The sequence below is a fragment of the Capra hircus genome, assembly GCF_001704415.2.
Source record: "Capra hircus breed San Clemente chromosome X unlocalized genomic scaffold, ASM170441v1, whole genome shotgun sequence".
NCBI classification, from domain to species: Eukaryota; Metazoa; Chordata; class Mammalia; order Artiodactyla; family Bovidae; genus Capra; species Capra hircus.
The window spans coordinates 22,474,867-22,500,352 of NW_017189517.1; positions in this window are offsets into that span (position 1 = coordinate 22,474,867).

Below are 25,486 nucleotides of genomic sequence, written 5' to 3' on the forward strand. Positions count from 1 at the left end.
ATTGGATATATGTATTGCTTCTTTTTATCAGAGCAAATAGTTCTACATCATACTTGTTTTATCATTTTCTTGCCATCTGTGATATGCTTGGTTGCTCAGTCAGGTCTGCCTCCGCAACCCCGTGGACGGTAGCCTGCCAGGTTCCTCTGTCCATGGGGATTCCCCAGGCAATAACACTGGAGTGGGTTGCCATGCCCTCCTCCAGGGGAATCTTCCCAACACAGGTTTCTTGCCATATGTGTTGTCAAATTTGAATTTCCTATCGTCTCACATAGCTCTTAAACAAATCCATACTTCTCCAATATCCAGGCCTTTACTTTCTACTGGGCTTCCCTGGTGGCTCAGAGGTTAAAGCATCTGACCGCAATGCGGGGGACCTGGGTTCAATCCCTGGGTCAGGAAGATCCCCTGGAGAAGGAAATGGCAACCCATTCCAGTATTCTTGCCTGGAGAATCCCATGGATGGAGGAGCCTGGTGGGCTACAGTCCATGGGGTTGCAAAGAGTTGGACACGACTGAGTGACTTCACTTTTTTTTTCACTTATTTTCTACTTCTTTCGATATAGCATTACAATTTTAGTCCTAATAAAATCTCATTTTCATCATTGCACTGTCCAGGTTAAGAATTTATGAGTTGTGTTATCCAAAGGGCAAGAAATTTTACTGCCATAAAGTCCTGTGGGAGCTTCCCTTGTAGCTCAGTCAGTACAGAATCTGCCTGCAGTGCAGGAGACCCAGGTTCAATCCCTGGGTTGGGAAGATCCCCTGGAGGAGGAAATGGAAACCCACTCTAGTATCGTTGCCTGGAAAATCTCATGGACAGAGGAGCCTGGTGGACTGCAGTCCATGGGGTCGCAAAGAGTCGGGCACGACTGAGTGACTAACACTAACACTAACACTAATGTCCTTTGGGAGCATGGGAAGTTGGGACAGGAAGCTAGAGAAGAGGGAAATAACTGTTACTCTTCACTGCAAGTCTGGCCTTTGTGGAGGAAAGAATTAGCTATGAAGAGTCTTAAACTGCAACACAGTTTTAGGAAAATTAAGGTCAGGTTGATATAGTGTTCTGAGATCAAAGTTGCCCTGTGAGATTAGTCCTACATCTCATAGGAATGGATCTGCCTTAGTATCACTGTGACATTCAGTCATTCACTGGCAGCCACCTTTAGGCGATCCTGGAATCTTCTATTACATTCTCTGTAGTACAAGATCTTAGAGCTGTATTTTTACGGTCGACCCAAGAGCTCATTATAAATGACCTGAACAAACCAAAAATCTTCAACAGTTCACAATCTTGGCCCACTACCTTTTTTAAAATCAAGCTTATCACATATTATCCCCTTCCACAAAATTCTTGTTCTAGTCTTCACTGTGCCTCTTATTCCCCATCTCCTTAGCTGCCATTTTTGTTACTGTTCCTCTATTCCATGTTTTATACTCTGACTATAATATTCTTGCACTACACTTCCACTCACTGAAGTCCAATTCTTTCATCAGGGTCCTGCTCAAATTCTATTAGTTTACTGTTCCAGTGACCTTTATTTTTTTCAAAATCTTTTTAGCATTTATATTCCAAATCCTTTATAGTATTTGGTTTCTTATTGTTGTGTTTGTATGCTAATACATATATAATTTACTTAACTTTATAGAACTTATTGAAGAAAAACATTGGAGGATCATATCTTCTACAGTGTTTCATATTCTAGGAATTAAAATGCTTTATATGTACACTCTCAGGACTTTGCATATCTTCTACAGTGGCATATACCAAACTGCATTAGATTTATTTGTTTGTTTGATCTATTATACCCATCATACATAACATGCTCAAAATATATTTATTGAATAGATTGCTGAATGATTCTAACTTAGTTATTTTATTATTTCATCCTCTATGCACTTTGTGTTTCGGTAATATATATTCAACTGTGGCTTGATCTTTCTCAGATTTATGACTCATTTGGTGCTCAGCATTTTGGAGTGATATCACTAAACCAGGAAATACACCTTTATTGATTAAAAATATATCTCATATCTATTTTTATCATCATGCAATGTAATTGATTATAGAAATACCTGATTTTACAAATTTTTTTTAGATTATTGTTAAACTGATAGCATCAGTATACTTTATACTTTGGATTAATAAAATGCAGGAAATAACTTAAGAAAAATATTTCAGTGAATCAATTTTGAATATTTCCCATTATACTATAAGAATATAAAAGTCTATTAAATGATCAAACCTCCATATTTACTAAAGTAAACCTAGTCCAGAAGTTTTTCAAATTCTACCTTTAAAAGATCACTAACGGATTCCTCAAAAATAAACCAACAAACTAGTAGAAAAAGAGATCACATTTGTGGTTTCCACAAAGAGGGGTCGAGGAGTGGGAATTGGATGAAGGTGATCAGAAAACACAAACTCCCAGGGATAAGATAAATAAGTACTAGGGATGTAACCTACAACATGATGATTGCAGTTACCACTGCTGTATGGTACATATGAAAATGGTTAAGAGAGTAAATCCTGAGTGCACATCACAAGGAAAATGTTTTTCTATTTATTTAATCTTTTATCTCTATGAGATGATAAATGTTCACTAAGCATATTGTGGTTATCATTTCATAATGTATGTAAATCATATCATTATGATGCATACCCTAAACTTATTCAGTACTATATGTCAGCTGCATCTCAATAAAACTGGAAGAAAAAATGGTATGTAATGGTATGAACTATAATGCTATGAAAAATCAACAATAACACCAGTAATAATTACATTTGCTTGAATAACATAAGATCACCATTAATAAGAGCATGAAAATAAAAATAGAAAAAAAAATTCGGCCCATTTCCATTTCCATAGACCAAGACAAACACTTGGCTTTTATTTTGCAAAAACTTTTATAATTAAAACCCCCAATATGACTTCTAAGTTATTATTTAAAAATTTTTTATTTGACTCTAGTAAGAATAATATAATTAAATCAATATAATCCAGTCAACATCCTTTGACTTATTTTCATTTCCAAGGAAAGAAAAATACTCTGCACATGAGTAAATATTAGCAAGTTGAGCACAAAGTTATACATGATGAAATCCAAATGTGATTAAAATTAATAAGCAGTCTCTGCTTTTTTACAGAGAGAATAACACCAACATTGTACAGACACTTTAAAATTAAACTGGATAATAAATGGAAATTAAACACACCTGATTTTCTTACTATGAACATTGAACAGACTTATGCAAAATATGGGAAAATATGCATCTCTGATGAACAAAGGGTAATCCTATTTTCTATAGTGTGGTGGGAAGAATAGTTGTTTTCTCAAAACATCCAACTCCTATTCCCTTGAACTTAAATTAGGTAATTAAGGTTGCTTATCAAGTGACTTTGAGAGGGGAATGTTATACTTTTATATCAGGATGAAAGTGATATTACCAGGATGGGGTGGGGAGGCAATGTAACTACGAGGGTTCTTATATGCAAAATCAGGAAAATCAGAGTCAGAGTCATATAGTATGAGGGAGACTCAATTATCCATTTTTTATTTTGAAGATGGAAAGGTGCTATGAGACAAAGAACTCAGCATCCAAAAGCTGAAAAATATAAGAAAACAAATTGTGTCCATATTGGGATAAATGGTGGCCCCCAAAAGACATTGGAAAAGGCAATGGCACCGCACTCCAGTACTCTTGCCTGGAAAATCCCATGGATGGAGGAGCCTGGTGGGCTGCAGTCCATGGGATCACTGAGGGTTGGACACGACTGAGCGACTTCAGTTTCACTTTTCACTTTCATGCATTGGAGAAGGAAATGGCAACCCACTCCAGTGTTCTTGCCTGGAGAATCCCAGGGACAGGGGAGCCTGGTGGGCTGCTGTCTATGGGGTCGCACAGAGTCAGACACGACTGAAGTGACTTAGCAGTAGCAAAAAGACATGCCTATGTAAAATCCCTTTACAATGTGTAAACTAAATGTTCTTGGGAAATATAATTTTTCAGATACAATTAAACTACAAATTTTGAGATCAGATTATCCTGCATTATCTGAGTGGTCTCCTATTCCAAAGACAAATGTTCTTATAAAAAAAAAAGGAGGGGCTTCACTTATGGCTCAATGGATAAGAATCTGCCTGCCAAGGCAGGAGACATGGGTTTAATTTCAGATCTGGGAAGACCCCACATGCTGCGGAGCAATTAAGTCCATGTACCACAGCTACTGAGACCACATGTTGCAACCACTGAAGCTCACATACCCTAGAGTCTGTGCTCTGCAACAAGAGAAGCCACTGCAATGAGAAACCCACACATTACAACTAGAGAGTAGCCCCCTCTCACAACAACTAGAGAAAAGCTGTGCATCAGTGAAACTCCAGTACAGCAAAAAATAAATTATTTAAAAAATAAAAATTTAAAGAAAGAACTAGGGAGATTTGAGACAGACAGAAGTATGGAAGACAGAGCAGAGGAGAAAGCAATTAAGGATGAAGGCAAAGATCGGAGTGATATAGGTACAAGTCAAAGAACATGTTAAGATACCAGAAGCTGAAAGAGGCAAGGAAGGATTTTCGCTTAGAGTTCCAAAGTGACAGTGGCCCTTTCTGACACCTTGATTTTGGATTTTTGGCATCCAGAATATAAAGGAAAAATTTCTCTCCTTTGTAAGCCACTACAGTTCAGTTCAGATCAGTTGCTCAGTTGCGTCCGACTCTTTGCGACCCAATGGACTGCAGCATGCCAGGCCTACCTGTCCACAACCAACACCCAGAGTTTACTCAAACTCATGTCCATTGAGTCAGTGATGCCATCCAACCATCTCATCCTCTGTCATCCCCTTCTCCTCCCGCCTTTAATGTTTTCCAGCATCAGGGTCTTTTCCAATGCGTTAGATCTTCACATCAGGTGGCCAAAGTATTGGAGTTTCAGCTTCAACATCAGTCCTTCCAAAGAATCATTTCAGTCAGTTCAGTCTCTCAGTCCTGTCCAACTGTTTGTGACCCCATGAACCACAGCACACCAGGCCTCCCTGTTCTTCACCGATTCTCAGAGTTTACCCAAACTCATATCCATTGAGTTGGCGATGTCATCTAGCCATCTCATCCTCTGTCCTTCCCTTCTCCTGCTTTCAATTTTTCTGAACAACATGGTCTTTTCAAATCAGTCAACTCCTCTCAACAGATGGCCAAAATATTGGGGTTTCAGCTTCAACATCAGTCCTTCCAATGAACACCCAGGACTGATTTCCTTTGGGATGGACTGGTTGGATCTCCTTGCAGTCCAAGGGACTCTCAAGAGTCTTCTCCAACACCACAGTTCAAGAGCATCAATTCTTTCACGCTCAACTTTCTTTATAGTCCAACTCTCACAATCCATACATGACCACTGGAAAAACCATAGCCTTGACTAGACGGACCTTTGTTGGCAAAGTAATGTCTCTGCTTTTTAATATGCTGGCCAGGTCAGTCATAACTTTCCTTTCAAGGAGTAACTGTCTTTTAATTTCATGGCTGCAATCACCAACTGCAGTGATTTTGGAGCCCACAAAAAATAAAGTCAGCCACTGTTTCCCCACTTATTTGCCATGAAGTGATGGGACCAGATGCTATGATCTTAGTTTTTTGAATGTTGAGGTTTTTTTTTTCTTTCTTTCAATTCTTTTTGGTTTTGCCATACATTGACTTGAATGTTGAGTTTTATGCCAATTTATTCATTCTCCTCTTTCACTTTCATCAAGAGGCTCTCTAGTTCTTCTTGGCTTTCTGACATAAGGGTTGTGTCATCTGCATATCTGAGGTTATTGGTATTTCTCCTGGCAATGTTGATTCTAGCTTGTAATTCATCCAGCCCAGCGTTTCTGATGATGTACTCTGCATAGAAGTTAAATCAGCATGGAGACAATATATATACAGCCATGACGTACTCCTTTTCCTATTTGGAACCCGTCTGTTCCATGTCCAGTTCTAACTGTTTCTTCCTGACCCCCATACAGGTTTCTCAAGAGGCAGATCAGGTGGTCTGGTATTCCCATCTCTTTCAGAATTCTCCACAGTTTATGTATCCACACAGTCAAAGGCTTTGGCATAGTCAATGAAGCAGAAATAGATGTTTTTCTGGAACTCTCTTGCTTTTTTGATGATCCAGTGGATGCTGGCAGTTTCATCTCTGGTTTTATGGCTTTTCTGAAACCAGCATGAACATTTGGAAGTTCACCATTCACATATTGTTGAAGCCTGGCTTGGAGAATTTTGAGCATAACTTTACTAGCATGTGCTGCTGCTGCTGCTGCTGCTAAGTCACTTCAGTCATGTCCGACCCTTCACGATCCCATGGACTACAGCCTACCAGGCTCCTCCGTCCATGGGATTTTCCAGGCAAGAGTACTGGAGTGGGGTGCCATTGCCTTCGCGTGTGAGATGAGTGCAATTGTGCTGTAGTCTGAGCATTCTTGGACTTCCCTGGTGGCTCAGACAGTAAAGCATCTGCCTACAATGTGGGGGACCTGAGTTCGAGCCCTCAGTCAGGAATATCCCCTGTAGAAGGAAATGGCAACCCACTCCAGTACTCTTGTGTGAAAAACTCCATGGATGGAGAATCCTCATAGGCTACAGTCCATGGGGTCTCAAAGAGTTGAACATGACTGAGAGACTTCACTTTCACTTTGAGCATTCTTTGGCATTGCCTTTCTTTGGGATTGGAATGAAAACTGACATTTCCCAGTCCTGTGGCCACTGCTGAGTTTTCCAAATTTGCTGGCATATTGAGTGAAGCACTTTCACAGCATCATCTTTCAGGATTTGAAATAGCTCAACTGGAATTCCATCACCCCCACTAGCTTTGTTCGTAGTGATGTTTCCTAAGGCCCACCTGACTTCACATTCCAGGATGTCTGGCTCTAGGTGAATGTTCACAGCATTGTGATTATCTGGGTCATGAAGATCTTTTTTGTACAGTTCTTCTGTGTATTCTTGTCACCTCTTCTTATATCTTCTGCTTTTGTTAGGTCCATACCATTTCTGTCCTTTATCAAGCCCATCTTTGCATGAAATGTTCCTTTGGCATCTCTAATTTTCTTGAAGAGATCTCTAGTCTTTCCCATTCTATTGTTTTCCTCTATTTCTTTGCACTGATCACTGAAGAAATCTTTCTTATCTCTCCTTGTATTCTTTGGAACTCTGCATTCAAATGGGTATATCTTTCCTTTTCTCCTTTGCTTTTTCGCTTCTCTTCTTTTCACAGCTATTTGTAAGGCCTCCTCAGACAACCATTTTGCTTTTTTGCATTTCTTTTTGTTGGGGATCATCTTGATCCTTGTCTCCTGTACAATGTTACCAACCTCTGTCCATAGTTCATCAGGCACTCTCTCTATCAGATCTAGTCACTTAAATCTATTTCTTACTTCCACTGTCAAATCAGCTGTGCTTTGCTGGAGCAGCTGTGAAGAGATACCCCACATCCAAGGTCAGGAGCGGCAGCTGTTCTTAGCTGGACTGGCTGAATCCAAGGTCAGAGAAACCCCAGTAAGATGGTAGGCACTGGAGGAGCTGTGAGGAGATATCCCACATCCAAGGGCAAAGGAGAAGCTCCAGCAAGATGGTAGGAGGGGTGAATTCACATTTAGAATCAAACCCCATTCCTGCCAGAGATGCTCAGAGGGCTCAAATAAACTTTGAGCACACCAGGATCCAGGGACCCCACAGAGACTGACACAGAACGTGTTTGAGTGTCTCCTGTGGAGATACAGGTGGGCAGTGGTCTGCCACAGGGACAGAGGCTCTGGGTGCAGCAGATTTTGGTATGGAATAAGCCCTCTTGGAGGAGGTCGCCATTAACCCCACCATAGAGCTGCCAGAACTTACACAGGACTGGGAAATAGACTCTCAGAGGGCACAACAAAAGTGCATCAGGACCAAGAAGAAAGGAGCAGTGACCACATAGGAGATTGTCCTGGACTTGCCTGTGGGTGTCCAGGAGTCTCCAGCAGAGACTGGGTTGGTGGTAGCCTGCTGCAAGGTTGGGGGCACTGAGCATAGCCATACACGCATGGGATTTTTGAGGGAGTTCACCATTATTTTCATTACCTCCACCATAGTTTGGCCCTAGGTAAATAGCAGGGAGGAAACACAGCTCCACCCATCAACAGAAAATTGGATTAATGATTTACTGAGCATGGCCCCATCAATCAGAACACGACCTAGTTTCCCCCTCAGTTAGTCATTCTCACCGGGAAGTTTCCATAAGCCTCTTATCCTTCTTCATCAGAGGGCAGACAGACTGAAAACCACACTCACAGAAAACTAACCAATGTAACCACATGGACCACAGCCTTGCCTAACTCAATGAAACTATGAGCTATACCGTGTAGGGCCACCCAAGACAGATGGGTCGTGGTGGAGAGTTTTGTAAAGATGTAGTCCACTGGAGAAAGGAATGGCAAACCACTTCAGTATCCCTGCCTTGAGAACCCCATGAACAGTATCAAAAGGCAAATAGACAGGACACTGAAAGACGAAATCCTCCAATCGGTAGGTGCCCAATATGCTTCTGGAGATCAGTGGAGAAATAACTTCAGAAAGAATAAAGGGTTGGAGCCAAAGCAAGAACAACACCCAGTTGTGAATGTGACTGCTGACGGAAGCAAGATCAGATGCTGTAAAGAGCAATATTGCATAGGAAGCTGGAATGTTAGGTCCATGAATCAAGGCAAATTGGAAGTGGTCAAACAGGAGATGGCAAGAGTGAACGTTGACATTTTAGGAATCAGCGAATTAAAATGGACTGGAATGGGTGAATTTAACTCAGATGACCATTATATCTACTACTGTGGGCAAGAATCCCTTAGAAGAAATGGAGTAGCCATCATGGTCAACAAAAGAGTTTGAAATGTGGTACTTGGATGCAATCTCAAAAAAAACCAGAATGATCTCTGTTAGTTTCCAAAGCAAACCATTCAATATCACAGTAATCCAAGTCTATGCCAAGACCAGTAATGCTGTAAGCCACTACGTTTGTGGTAATTTGTTATCACAGACTTAGAAATTTAATAAAAACTCAGAAAACCTCCTGGGGAAGGCAATGGCATCCCACTCCAGTACTCTTGCCTGGAAAATCCCATGGATGGAGGAGCCTGGTTGGCTACAGTCCATGGGGTCGCTAAGAGTTGGACACAACTGAGCGACTTCACTTTCACTTTTCACTCTCATGCATTGGAGAAGGAAATGGCAACCCACTCCAGTGTTCTTGCCTGGAAAATCCCAGGGACGGGGGAGCCTGGTGGGTTGCCGTCTATGGGGTCGCACAGTCGGACACGACTGAAGCAACTTAGCAGCAGCAGAAAGCCTCCAGGAAGGAATATGGCTCTGCTAAAACATTAATTTTAGCCCAGTGTGACCCGTTCTCATCTTCTAACCTCCAGAATTGTGAGATAATATATTTGTATTGTTTTAAATCACTCACATTTGTGTTAATTTGTTTTGGTAGCTATAGGAAACAAGGATGCATAGCTATATAAAATGTGGTGTTTCAGCACTTCTCTGAAAAGAACAGACTTCAAGTGAGCCTTTGATACTCTCTGGAAAACCTACTAAGTATTTTTTTGCTAGTAAATTTCTATAATATCTCTAATGACAATTTTACATGTTCTCCTTGCTAATCAATCTCAGAGCACTTTTACCGTCTGACTTATTTCATTTAGCAAACTACCCTCAAAGTCTGTCTGTGTGTGTTAGTCGTTCAGTCCTGTGTGACTCTTTGTGACCCCATGGGCTCCTCTGTCCGTGGAATTCTCCAAGCAAGAATACTGGAGTGGGTTGCCATGTCCTTTTCCAGGGCATATTCCTGACCCAGGAATCAAACCCAGGTCTCCTACATTGCAGACAGATTCTTTACCATCTGAGCCCCAAGGCTGATTCAAAGTCTGTCTATCTTGTTGGAAATAACAGGATTTCCTTTTCTTAATGGATGAATAGTATTCTATTGTACATATATACCACATTTTGTTTGTGTTCATCTGTTGATGGACATTTAAGTTGTTTCTGTCTTGGTTACTGTAAAAAAAATAAATGTAGGGGTGCTGGTGTCTCTGTGTCATAGAGATTTTGTTTCCTTCAGTATATACCCAGAAGTAGAATTTCTCGATAGTATAGTAGCTCTGTTTTTAATTTTTTGAGGACCCTCCATACTGTTTTCCATAGTGGCTGCACCAGTGCACCAACAAGGGTTTTCTTTTCTCCACATCCTTGTCATCATTTGTTATCTCTTGTCTAACAGCCATTCTAATGAGTGTGAAGTGATGTCTCATCATGGTTTTAATTTGTATTTCCCTAATGATTAGTGATGGAGAAGGCAATGGCACCCCACTCCAATACTCTTGCCTGGAAAATCCCATGGACAGAGGAGCCTGGTAGGCTGCAGTGCATGAGGTAGCTAAGAGTCAGACACGACTGAGAAACTTCACTTTCACTTTTCACTTTCATGCATTGGAGAAGGAAATGGCAACCCACTCCAGTGTTCTTGCCTGGAGAATCCCAGGGACAAAGGAGCCTGGTAGGAGGCCGTCTATGGGGTCGCACAGAGTCGGACACGACTGAAGCGATTTAGCAGCGGCAGAGGCAATGATTAGTGAAAAAATCTGAGCGCCAAAGAATTGATGTTTTTGAACTGTGGTGCTGGAGAAGACTCTTGTGAGTCCCTCGGACTGCAAGGAGATCCAACCAGTCCATCCTAAAGGAGACTCGTCCTGGGTGTTCATTGGAAGGACTGATGCTGAGGCTGAAACTCCAATACTTTGGCTGCCTCACGTGAAGAGTTGACTCATTGGAAAAGACCCTGATCCTGGAAGGGACTGGGGACAAGAGGAGAAGGGGACAACAGAGGATGAGATGGATGGATGGCATCATCGACTCAATGCACATGAGTTTGGGTGAACTCCGGGAGTTGGTGATGGACAGGGAGGCCTGGTGTGCTGCGATTCATGGGGTTGCTAGGAGTCGGACATGACTGAGCAACTTAATTGAACTGAACTGAACTGAACTGAACTGAATGATTAGTGATGCTGAGCACCTTTTCATATGCCAGTTGGACATCTGAATATCTTATTTGGAAAAGTGTCTACATGGGTCCTTTGCCCATTTAAACAAATGATTATTATTATCATTTTGCATAAGTTGTTTTCATATTTTAGACATCAACTTCTTAGAAAGTACATGATTTGCAAATACTTTCTCCCATTACATAGGTTCCCTTTCATTTTGTTTATGGTTTCTTTTACTCTGAAGAAGCATTTTAGTTTGATATTGTTCTACTTGTTTGTTTTTGCTTTTCTTGCTTGTGTTTTGTGTGTCACATCTAAAACATCTTTGCTAAGACCCATTTCAAGAAGGCTGTCCTCTGTTTTCTTCTAGTTTTATTATTTCAGGTCTTATATTTAGCTCTTCAACCCATTTTGAGTTAATCTTTGTGTATGATATAAGATAGGGGTCTACTTCCATTCTTTTACATATAAATATCCAACTTTCCCAGTGTCATTTATTTAGAAGACTGTTTTTACTTCATCAAGTGTTGTTGACTTTCATGTCAAATAGTTAACCATATATGCCTGGGTTGACTTTTGGACTCTCAACTCTGTTCCATTGATTAATGTATCTATTTTCATGCCAGTACCACACTGTTTTAGTTACTATAGCTTTAAAATCAGATCATGTAGTGCCTTAGCTTTTCATTTGGATAGTTTCAGTTGCTTTATCTTCAAGTTCACAGATTTTTTTGTAGTGTCTAAACTGCATAATCTCATACAATTATTTTCCCCTACCTTGTTGAACATATGGAATATACTCAATATTAATTATTTTCATGCCCTTGTATATTAATTATATAATTTCCATCATTGATGAGACTACTGCTTCTATCAGTTTTCCCTTTTTGGTGTTATATTTTCCTACTTCTTTTCATGCACTGCAACTTTTTATTGAATATCTGATATTGTGATTTTGTTTTGCTGCTGAGTACTGGAAATCATTGTATTCCAATCAATATAGTTTAGCATTCATCTTGGACACCATTATGTTACTTGGAAATAGTTTCTCCTTTGGGGATTTGACTTTGAGTTTATTAGATAGGACCACAGAAACCTTTATCCAGTGTTAATTTTGTCTCTCTACTTAGAAAATACCCTTCTGAGTATTATTTCTTTCTTTCTTTTTTTTTTTTTTCCATGTTCTAATTTTTTTTTTTTTTTACTTTACAATACCTAATGCCCCATATATTATGAGGTTTCCAACTTTGGTTTGTGGAAACAAGAACTATTCCCAAAATGAGTTAATAGTATTATTTCCCTGGCTCTTTTTGGTTGTTTATTTATTTGACCTCAGGTAGTTTCCTCATATGCATGCACTAAAATAGTACTCAGCAGAAAAATTGAGGAAGATCATCTTATTTTATTCTGTCCTGTGAACTTTAATTATGTTAGTCTTCCCAGATTTGTGGCTCCATGTCCTCAACTCAAAGAGATTGCCAGGCTTTGTCTGGGTTTCTGATCCCTGCACTGAAACTCTTTCTAGGAGTAATCTGGGACAATTATAAGGCTCACCTTGTCTCCTTACCCTGTTTTTAGAAATTACTGTCCTGTTCTACTTGACCTGGATATTATTGTTTCATATATTTTATCTGAATTTTAAATTATTTTAAGTGGGAAGGTAAGTCCAGTTCAATGTTGATCAGAAGTGAAATTCAGATATTTATTGTAACTGTGGTAGGCAAAATAATGGCCCCAAATATGCACACATCCTAATCCTTAGTACCTGTGAATTTGCTAGGTTACATAGTAAAGGGGAATTAAGACTGCAGATGGAATTAATGTTGCTAATCGTTTGGCCTTAAGACAGGATCATGCTAGTTTATCTGGATGGAACCAAATGAGGAGCATCCTTAAAAGCAGAAGAGGAAGGCAGAAGTATAGTTCAAAGTGATTTGATGTGAGAAGACCTCAACCCATGGTTGCTGGCTTTGAGGACAGGATAGAGTAAGATATCCATAAGCCAAGGAATGCAGACAGCCTCTAGCAGCTGGAAAAGAAAAGTAAATGGATTTGACCCTAGAGCCTCCAGAAAAGAATGCAGTATTGAAAAAAGCTTGATATTAGCCCAGTGAGAACCATGTCAGAATTTTGAGGTACAGAATGATAAAATATTTGCGCTGTTTTAATTCACCAAGTTTGTGGCAATTTGTTTCAGCAACAATAGAAAATTAATATATATAGGTGAGAAAATAAGACTTGAAAGTTTCATAGTTCAGAGTAAGAGTTGGGTCATATGCCAAGATGAATTATATCAGGTCTTAGCAATTAGACTAAGATACAAGAAGTCAGAATCCAAGCAAGTGGTTTGAACAAGACCATTCAAGAATAGAAATTTGATCTACACTAAAGAATTTTTGTTAAATTGCTCAATGAATTTTTTTGATGAACGAAGGAATTTGATGATGATTACAGTTGTTCAAGAGGGAAAAAAAGAGCAAAGGCACAAAGCTAGCTTAGAAACAATTGAGATAAATTCTGACAGTCCTGGTACAATGACTTTCAGAATGTGTAAAAGTTAGTCTGCAGAAATGTTGCAAAGGCACTGATAATCAGGCATACTATTGCAATTAAGGTAATCTCTAAATTATAATAAAGTTTGGTAGTTTTAATTTAATATTTTTATTCTCAGTCATCATACATGATTATCAGAACAGCAAAGAATATTTTACAAATTTGGGAAAGAGAAGAAATGGACACAAGTGTAATACTCTGTTTTTAAAAATGTTTATATAATGTGCTAACATTCACAGATGTTTTTGAACTGTGGTATTGGAAAAGACTCGTGAGAGTCCCTTGGACTGCAAGGAGATCCAACCAGTCAATATTAAAGGAAATCAGCCCTGAATATTCATTGGAAGGACTGATGCTGATGCTCCAATACTTTGGCCACCTGATGCAAAGAACTGTCTTACTGGAAAATACCCTGATGCTTGGAAAGATTGAAGACAGGAAGAGAAGGGGATGACAGAGGATGAGATGGTTGGATGGCATCACTGACTCAATGGACATGAGTTTGAACAAGTTCCAGGAGTTGGTGATAGACAGGGAAGCCTGGTGTGCCTCAGTCCATGAGTCAGCAAAGATTTGGACACAACTGAGAAATAGAACTGAACATTCACAGCTAAGACATCAGCTATCCATTAAACATTCTATTCAGTTTATATCAACCTAAGCAAGATTGTTCACTAATGGATATTAATCTTATGGTTGCTAGAGGATTAAGAGATTGCCAGGGTAAATTATGACAACATCTGTCTCAGGAAATAAAAAAATTATTTTTTCAAGAATCATCAACTTGGTATAATAACTATTGCCAATGAAAATAAATCCTCAGTGGCACATAAGTAATGATTTTAATTATTGACTTTACACTTACTGTTTCTGTTTCCTGTTCAGCCTTCAAACAAACTCTTGTTTGTCCCTCATTTATTGTCAGCATGCAAATGTGCCTCCAACTCAATGAATAGGATTGTAATTGTTAAAATGTAAGCCATTGTCTTATTAAACAGCAGTGTTCAGGCTAATGCAAAATAAAATAGCCAAGCAATTAACCATTGTACCATGCAACAATACCTAGAAAAACAATGAAAAGAGAATATTCCACTATTAATAAAGAATTTTTCCTCTATCGGAAAACAGCAGGGAACTGATTTTGCCTGTCTGTACTAGTGTGTGGTTAATATGGAACTACGGAAATTGTAAGAATCCAGTTTTGAGAACAAAGTGGAGAAGATTTTACATGCTATGAATATGCATTTCAAAGTACTTTGAGTTGGTTTTCCAACAAAAAAAACTGCATACTTTAAAAAATACTGTCAAGTCAATGTCAGAAGGGACATTTATGATTAGCCAATTGGCTCTTTCATTGAACGATTGAGTCTCCTCCCAATATAATAATACATGGTTTTCTAGCTTATTTACTATCTTGGCTTTATTGAACACACAGCCATTCAAAGAAGCCCATTCCAATCCTACACAGCTCTAGTTGATAAATATTTCTTCTTTAGGGGGACACTGTTTATGCCCCTAGCCACTTATTTCTGCTGGTACTCATGGAGTCCTTCAAATATGTGAAGTCAGTAAAATGTGCACCCCACCAAAAGACTCTTATTTTTAGGCAAATATGACCAGGTTTTTCAAACATGTGCATATAAATGTAGCACTTTATATGTATCTCTAATAAATTTGACTTGTGTTCAAGTCTATGAAGATGTATTTTTTGATTTTAACATACTTAGTCTTTTTCTCATTCTAATGTTATACACAAATTATAACTGAATGCTATCAATATTCTCCCTTGTAGAAGCTATAAGTTATTAGTAGGAGAGATGTCTATGGCATTGGTGAATACACTCTAGGTTGATAGGAAATCAGAAATTAGCACTGTCCCAATGAGTTAGAGATCCTAACATTATTATCAGTTAGCCTAGACAGTCATATTTTCCAGAAGGACACATTGAGACTATGATGAAATACAGACATACTATGTCTATTGCTATATTTCTCTGATATCTTAGCCTAGGAACCTACTCAGCCATAAAAAGGAACACATTTGAGTCAGTTCTAATGAGGTGGATGAACCTAGAACCTATTATACAGAGTAAAGTAACTCAGAAAGAGAACGATAAATATCGTATTTTAATGCATATAAGGGAATCTAGAAAAACGGTACTTAAAAATTTACTTATAGGGCAGCAATGGAGAAAAAGACATAGAGAATAGACTTGTGGACATGTGGAGAGGGGAGGAGAGGGTGAGATGTATGGAAAGAGTAACATGGAAACTTACATTACCATATGTAAAATAGATAGCCAATGGGAATTTGCTGTATGGCTAAGGAAACTCAAACAGGGGCTCTGAATCAACCCAGAAGGGTGAGATGGGCAGGGACATATGAGGGAAGTTTAGAAGTGAGGGGATATATGTATACCTATGGCTGATTCATGTTGAGGTTTGACAGAAAACAACAAAATTCTATAAAGCAATTATCCTTTGATAAAAAGTAAATTAATTAAAAACCAAATGGATGTATTAATTAGTGGTCATTAATATAATTTTATAATTGTCAACAACTTACTTAATGATTGATTTTATACTTTTACTGAAATCAAGAGATGTCATCAAAATAGTCTTTTATCTCATGAAAAATAAAGACCATGTTTTTTCATATTCAGCCTTCCAAACCTTTTCATATTCTTCACAATGATGAAAAATTGCTGGCAGATTTGGTGATGTAACTATTAAACTTGTTCACAACTTTCTTCAGTAATTTATTAGGATAAGGAGAGTAACCAGTAACTATATGTCTTATAAGTAACTATATGTCTTATAGTCTGACATATCATTGGATGTAGTTTTCCATTACTATTGCTGATTACATATTTTCTGATCTGAATCTAATTCATTTTGCCTGAGAAGATGGAAACATAGTAGGAACTGAGTAGTTGTACTTTTCTTCATTATACATGAATATCACATTTTTTTCCTAAAGTATAAGACTCTTCCTTTTTTTGTTATTTATTTGAAATTTATCACTTTGTAATATCTGCCAATTTCGTCCTTATAACAGCATTCTTATTTTATAGCAACAGTTTTGGAAATATTTGAATTACAAAAAATGAATCTACACACAAATCTTATACCTTTCACAAAATGGATCACAGAACTAAATGGAAAACTCAAAATTATAAAACTCTAAAGTATAACTAGAAAATCTAGGTCACCTTGGATTTGGTGGTCATGTTTTAGACACAATATCCAAAAGATGCTCTATTGATAAAAAGGCTAATTTGAACTTCATTTAAATTAAAAACTTCTGCCCTATGAAGAACACTGTTAAAATAAAAAGACAAGACACAGAGAAGGCAAGAGTATTTGCAAAACACATGTAAGATAAAGGAGTTGCACCCAAAATATACCAAAAATAATCCTAAAACTTAACAATAAGAATTTATGCTTTTGAACTGTGATGTTGGAGAAGACTCTTGAGAGTCCCTTGGACTGCAAAAAGATCCAACCAGTCCATTCTGAAGGAGATCAACCCTGGGATTTCTTTGGAAGAAATGATGCTAAAGCTGAAACTCCAGTACTTTGGCCACCTCACGTGAAGAGTTGACTCATTGGAAAAGACTCTGATGCTGGGAGGGATTGGGGGCAGGAGGAGAAGGGGACGACTGAGGATGAGATGGCTGAATGGCATCACTGACTCGATGGACGCAACTTTGAGTGAACTCCGGGAGCTGGTGATGGACAGGGAGGCCTGGCGTGCTGCGATTCATGGGGTCGCAAAGAGTCGGACACGACTGAGCGACTGAACTGAACTGAACTGAACTGAACAATAAGAAAACAAACAAATCATTTAGAAATGGGCAAAAGATCTAAACAGACCCCTCAACAAATAAGATATATGGATGGAGAATAAGCATATCTAAAGATATTCAACATCATGGTGCATCAAGTAATTTAAAATTAAAATAACAGTTAGATACCACTACAAACCCACTGGAGTGGCTAAAATCCAAAACATTAACAATACCATATAGTGGCTAGAATGTGTAACAATAAGGATACTCATTCACTACTGATGGGAATACAAAATAGTAATCTACTTTAGATGACATTTTGGCAGGTTTTTAAAACAAAGCTAAATATACCATTTGAGCCAGCAGTTGTACTATTTGGTATTTATCCAAATGAGTTGAAAACTTGTATCCACACAAAAACATGTACACAAATGCTTATAACAGCTTTACTTACATTTGTAAAAACTTGAAAGCAACCAATGTGTCCTTCAATAGGTGTATGGATAAACACAATGTCATAAGTCCAGGCAATGGGATAATACTCAGTGCTAAAAAGAAGTGAGCTATCAAACCATTAAAGATATGGTGGAACCTTAATGCTTATTACTAGTAAAAGAAGGCAGGCAATTTGAAAAGGCTATATATTGTGTGATGGATGGTTTGATGGCATCACTGACTCAATGAACATGAGTTTGTGCAGACTAAAAGAGATGGTGAAGGACAGGGCAAACCTGGCGTACTGCAGTCCATGGGATCTCAAAGAGTCAGACATGACTGAGCCACTGAACAACAACAGCAACAACAACAGCATACTATGTGACTTCAACTATATTACATTCTGGAAAAGGCAAAACTAGGGAGAAGTAATAAGATCAGGGATTGTCTGAAGTTGAAGGTAGGGTGAGACTGAGGGATGAATCATTTGAAAGATTTTTTAGGGTACTGAAAGTATACAATATGATATTGCACTGGTGCATATATCTCACTATGTATTTTTTTGTACTTATAGAATGTACAGCACAAAATAGTAAATCCAAGGCTATGGTTTTTCCAGTGATCATGTATGGATGTGAGAGTTGGACTGTGAAGAAAGCTGAGCACCGAAAAACTGATGCTTTTGAACTGTGGTGTTGGAGAAGACTCTTGAGAGTCCCTTGGACTGCAAGCAGATCCAAGCAGTCCATCCTAAACGAGATCAGTCCTGGGTGTTGGAGAGACTGATGTTGAAGCTGACACTCCAATATTTTGGCCACTTCATGTGAAGAGTTGACTCATTGGAAAAGACCCTGATGCTGGGAGGGATTGGGGGGCAGAAGGAGAAGGGGACAACAGAGGATGAGATGGCTGGATGCCATCACCAACTCAATGGACATGACTGTGAGTGAACTCCGGGAGTTGGTGATGGACAGGGAGGCCTGGTGTGCTGTGATTCATGGGGTTGCAAAGAGTCAGACATAACTGAGCGACTGAACTGAACTGAACTGAACAAGACTTTTGGCAACAACTCAGCCGATGAAAAGCCATGAAGTATTTGCTTACTACAGCCCTCCACGCTTCCCTTTCCTCTCTATAATAGAGTTATCCTTATCTTTCCCTTGTCATATAGGGACTCACAGGTGGCTCACCACGATTGCAGACCTCAAATTGCAATTCTCAGCTGATCAAATATAAACTTATTGTTTTGCTAGAGAAATAACTAGCAGTTTGTTTGTTTTAGGTCAACATTTTAGTGGCCAGTGCAGGCACCAGAGAAGACTTTCAGTTGCTCAAGAGCTGATGAGCAAACAGATGGTACCCACAACTGAACCCACTGTTGCTCACTGCTTTTCTCACTAACCCTGGAATTCAAAGGCATATCCTTTTTTCTGGACTTGAGTCTTCCCTTTGCCTTTGAAGCTGTCCAGGCTTTATTCATCATCTAGTTTAAGGTTTCATGTTTCTGGTTAAGGCTTTGTTCTGTATGTAAGTTCTTGTTTGGCACTTTAGTATAATTTTGATATCAGATCGTTTCAACTGAAACTGGTTGAAAAGCCTTTCACCCATTCTTTCAGGAAAAGGAGTTGCTTCACTGAAACTGCCAGTTCAGCCATGAGTCCATTTCTGTGGAAGAGGAGCTCTTCCTAGCAAACTGACTGAGAAGCATGCCACCTGACTCCTCCAGGACCAAGATGTTCCTTAGAAATGGCTAGTAATAAGCCTGCAGGGTATTTAAGTTACAAGCTATGCAAATAGAGCTGTTTGAACTATAAGCTTTTTAAGCTGTTTGAATGTAGCTATTTTACTCTAAAGGAAAAAAAAAAATCTCTGAGAAATGGGATCCCAGATATCTAAACATTTTGAGGGCCCTCTCTCATAAGGACTCAAGTCAAATTTAAGTTTGAACACCTTAGACGTTCCTCATGCACATTTCTAACTGAATGAACAGACCTGCCCATAGCTAATTTAGAATATCGTCATTATGAAAAACTTTTGAAATTCCAAAACTCAATTTTCTTAAAATTGAATTGGATCACTATAGCTCTAACATTTCCAGAAATGAGTGGTAAGCCAATTTTGATTAGTACTTTGAGGCTTCCAAATGTGACTGGTAGCTTCTCTGCAAAGTTTCTGCAGAAAAATCAACTGATAGCCTTATGGCGATACCCTTGTATATGATTCTTCATATACTATATCATTCTTTATATACTGTATGATTCTGTATATACTGCCTTCAGAATTCTCCTTTTATCTTTAATTTTGACATTTTAATTATCATATGTCTTGGTGCAATTCTCTTTGAGCTCACTTTGGGACTTTTTGCTCCCTTTACCTGGATATCTGTTTTCTTTTCAGGTTTGGGAAATTTTCAGGCATAACTTCCTCAAATAGTTTTTGATTCCCCTTTCTCTCTTTTTCCTTCTGGAACTCCTGTAATGTGAATGTTGGGATGCTTAAGGTTACCCTAGAGATGCTTAAGGTTACCCTAGAGATGCTTAAGGTTACCCTAGAGAATCCTTAAATTGTGTTCTTTTTTAATTTTTATTTACAATGTTCTTATTGAATGATTTCCATTATTCTACATTCCAGATCACTTATTCATTCTCCTGTATCACTAAGTCTGATATGCATTTATTCTTTTAAAATTCTAGCTATTGAATGATTCACTTCTGATTGGGTCTTTTGTATATCTTCTAGTCCCTTGTTGGGGCTTCCCTGCTAGCTCAGCTAGTAAAAATCCATCTGAAATACAGGAGACCCTGGTTCAATTCCTGGGTCAGGAAGATCAACTGGAGAAGGGATAGTATGCTACCCACTCCAGTATTCTTGGGCTTTCCTGGTGGCTTGGCTAGCAAAGAATCCGCCTTTAATGCAGGAGACCACATTCACTGTTCATATAAATTATTTTTCTTAATTAAGATAACATTTTTATTACCAATATTTTTAATCCTTACCCTGTACACTGCTTATTTCTGTTTAAATTATTTTTTCAGTGTTTTCTCTGTTGCTCTTTAAGTTGAGGGTAGTTCTTCTGCCTTTTTATTTGGCTTAACTTTCTCTTCCTCTATGAATTTAGGTTAAACAAGTACCCACTGAAGTTCTGAAGTGTTGTTCTTATGCAGGAGTGTTTCTATACTATACAGTCTGCATATTCTTAGTACCTTTTTTGGGAGATATGGATTTGATGTGGACACAATATACTATTTCCTCAGGGTGCACTGGTAGCTATCACCTTGGTAAGGGGTGAACCTAGAGATGGAGGACCTAGAACTTGCACCAACTATGAGGTGGGATTTTCTCTCTGCTCAATAGTCAACTGTTCTGTGAGGGGCATATTCTGTTCCCATATTGCTGGAGGAGAACCCCTGAGGGTCAATGTGCTGCCTGTTTAGGAACCCACATCTCTGCTCAAACACAGCCTCTAGTGAAAGTCTCTTTTTCTCTCTTCACTTGCCAATGAGAGACTTACACATGATTCACTATACTTGCAGAGGCTAAATCATAATTCTCTGCTGATACTTAATAAGCCCATTTTGTTCAATTGTGTCTGATTCTTTGTCACCCGGTGGACTGAAGCACCCCAGGCTTCCCTGTCCTTCGCCATCTCTCAGAGTTTGCTCAAACGCATGTCCATTGAGTCTAATGGCAGCCAACCATCTTGTCCTCTGTTGTCCCCTTCTCCTCTTGCCTTCAATCTTTCCCAGTGTCAGGATCTTTTCTAATGAGTTGGCTCTTAGCATCAGGTGGCCAAAGTACTGGAGCTTCAGCATCAGTCTTTCCAATGAATATTCAAGGTTGATTTCCTTTAGGATTGACTGGTTGAATCTCCTTGCACTCCAAGGGACTCTCAAGAGTCTTCTCCAGCACTACAATTTAAAAGCATCAATTCTTTGATACTCAGCCTTCTCTATGATCCAACTCTCACATCCATACATGGCTACTGGAAAAACCATAGCTGTGACTATACAGACCTTTGTTGGCAAAGTGATGTCTCTGCTTTTTAGTACACTGTGTAGGTTCGTCATAGCTTTCCTTCCAAAGAGTAAGAGACTTTTAATTTCATGGTTCCACTCACCATCGACAGGGATTTTGGAGCCCAAGAATATAAAATCTGTCACTACTTCTACTTTTTCCCCTTCTTTTTGTCATGAAGTGATGGAACTGGATGCTATGATCTTAGTTTTTTGAAAGTTGGATTTTAAGCCAGCTTTTTCACCCTCATCAAGAGGCTTTTTAGTTCCTCTTCATTTTCGCCATTAGAATGGTATCATATGAATATCTGAGGTTACTGATATTTCTCCAGGCAATCTTGATTCTATCTTGTGATTCATCTAGCCTGGCATTTTGCATGATGTAATCTACATAGAAATTAAATAAGCAGGGTGACAATATACAGCCTTGTTATACTCCTTGCCCAGCTGTGACCCAGTCAGTTGCTCCATGTCTGGTTCTATTGATTTCTGATCCACACACAGGTTTCTCAGTAGACAGGTAAGGTGGTTTGTTATCCCCATCTCTATAAGACTTTTCCAGTTTTGAAAACCCATTTTGCTGGTAGTCTATTTATTTTAGGTCAACAGGAAGTGTACTGGAACTCTATATTCTCTGAAAACTTAAAACTGCTCTGGAGAATTAAGCATATTAACTATAAACAAATGCAAGAATTGATATGGGTTTATACTTTCTGTCATTTGCATTAATAATTCTGTCCTTAAATAAATGAATAAATGGGCAGTCATTAATTTCTTCTCCTTTTATTTACTGTCCCTAGAGTTTCTCATCATAATACTCTGCACTTATTAAAATAAAAACAGAATTTCAGGGCACCAGATAAATCTATTTCATGTATATAACTCTGAATGTATTCACACTTTTTAAAAATTGCTTTTATTTTTGTGAAGTGAAGTGAAGTTGCTCAGTCGTGTCTGGCTCTTTGCGACCCCATGGACTGTAGCCTACTAGGCTCCTCTGTCCGTGGAATTTTTGAGGCAAGAATGCTGGAGTGGGTTGCCATTTCCTTGATTTTGTAGTAGTCCTCAAACTGGTTTTCTTAACTAAAGAAATGTCTTACTAGTCTTTTCTACCATCAGTGTTCCTTTTAAATTCCATATTCATTATTGCAAAATCTATGGTTGAAACATTTCACTATTTTTTACAATATAAATTTTTTTCTTAGCATGGCATAAAAGAATGAACACAATTTTACTCAATGTATATTTCATTCCTCATATTCTTATAATATACTTTTCATGCCCTGCTTATTATATATATACCCCCCACACAAACACATATTTATACACTACAATAATATTCACTCTTCCTTAAATATACTCTATTCTATTAAGTTCTCTGTGACTTTACTCATGATATTCCTTTTTTCTTATATCTTCCTCATGAGTAGAGTTTCAAAAATTATTTAGTCAATCTAAATTTATGACATTTTGCTAAAATTTTGCCAAATATTCCATGCTGAGTTGTCTGCTTTCTTCAAAAAAATGTTTTCCTAGGCTACTTTAGCTCAAGAGATTGATCATTTATGGGGTAGTCAAAAATTTCGTTTGGGTTTTTCCATAAAATATTTTGAAAAACCCGAACGAACTTTTTGGTCAACCCAATATTTACATATTTATTTTCTATGTTTTCTTAGGATAACAGTTGCTTCTGCAAGGAGATAGTGCCTTTTCTTTTACTCAGAGCTCAGCATAATAACTTACACATAGACAGAATTCAACTGCTTATAAACAATGTATATTGATTAAATATTAAAAATAACCATTTGGGGGCTTCCCTGGTCACATACAGTAGTCATGTATGGATGTGAGAGTTGGACTATAAAGAAGGCTGAGCGCTGGAGAATTGATGCTTTTGAACTGTGGTGTTGAAGACTCTTGAGAGTCCCTTGGACTGCAAGCAGATCCAACCAGTCCATCTTAAAGGAGATCAGTCCTGGGTGTTCATTGGAAAGACTGATGTTGAAGCTGAAACTCCAATACTTTGGCCACCTGATGTGAAGAGCTGACTCATTTGAAAAAAAAAAAAAACCCTGATGCTGGGAAGGATTGAAGGCAGGAGGATAAGGTAGACGACAGAGGATGAGATGGTTGGATGGCATCACCAACTCAGTGGACATGGGTTTGGGTGGACTCTGGCAGTTGGTGATGGACAAGGAGGCCTGGCGTGCTGTGATTCATGGGGTCTCAAAGAGTTGGACACTACTAAGTGGCTGGACTGAACTGAACTGGTCACTCAGAGGTAAAGAGTTGGCCTGCCAATGCAAAAGACAGAGGTTTGATCTCTGATCCTGGAAGATACCACATGCTGTGGAGCAACTAAGCTTTATGTGCCATAAGTATTGAGCCTGTGATCTAGTACCCAGGAACTGCAACTACTGGGTCCACACACCACAACTGAAGCCCGAGCACTCTAGAAACTGTGCTTTGCGACAAGAGAATCCACCACAATGAGAAGCCCCAGGACTGCAACTGGAGAGTAGTCCCTGCTCTCTGCAACTAGAGAAAAGCCATTACAGCAATGAAGTTCAGCACAGCCCAATGAATACATAAATAAAATTATGAAAAAGATTAATTAAAAAATAATCAGTTTATAAACAATGAATAGAATATTAACCTTTCAAAATATATTACTACTTCTTTCATCTTAAGACATTTACTGTAAATAAGTTATAGTTTTCTTTTTTCATCTTCAAGTAAGACTGGTCAGAAAATTTCTTTGAAAACTCTGACACAAAAATACAGTGGGTTATTAGCCATGGTTTGTGTACTGCTTTATACCTGTATCTATAAATGTTATTTTCAGCTATTTCTCCAAATTATTTGAATAACCATACTAAATGTTATGCTCAACATTAAACATTTTGTACAATATTTTGCTAGATATTTTGCTATGCATGTATGATACTAGAATGAGAAAGAAAAATCTGAGAAATTCAACTCCATTTTTAAATAGGTAGCGTGACAGCATCTACAGTCTTTGCCCTCCACAAAGATTTTTTTTCTCTTTGCAAAAGACAAAGAAGCATAGTTAAGCCTGAGAAATTCTTTAGGAAGCTAATGGTGTGATACTTCTGCAATAAGACAGAGATGGGAATTTCCATTAGATTCAAGTATTTCACTGAAGTTTTAAGGAGGTTATTAACTGTAAGCTAAGTGACCATTTCCAAATCCTTAATTTGCCATATTGAACTGCTTAAAAAGGTCACTGATGTATTATTTTGCATTTAAGCACACATCACAGTATTAAGTTCAAAGGCTCTTATTAAAATGCTAGTATGAAGGTAAATAAGATTTTGTCAAAAAAGTCCACACTGTTATTCTTTTTTATTAACCAATACTTCTATTGCTATATTCTCACCAGACAAATTCAAGCAATAGTGATTTTACACATAAGTACATTAAATTTGAGTTTTTCCCCATTTTGTTAATACCACCTACAGTTAACTGCCCACAACACTCTTCTCAAGAGGTAATTTTTGGTAATATTCTAGTATACATTATTCTGTTTATATACATTATATATATCTCCATGAGGTGAGGTGTGGTTTTTAAAACATATATAGTGCCCTGAGGTTATTTTTATTGTGTTAAAATACACCTAAAGATTTTTGTA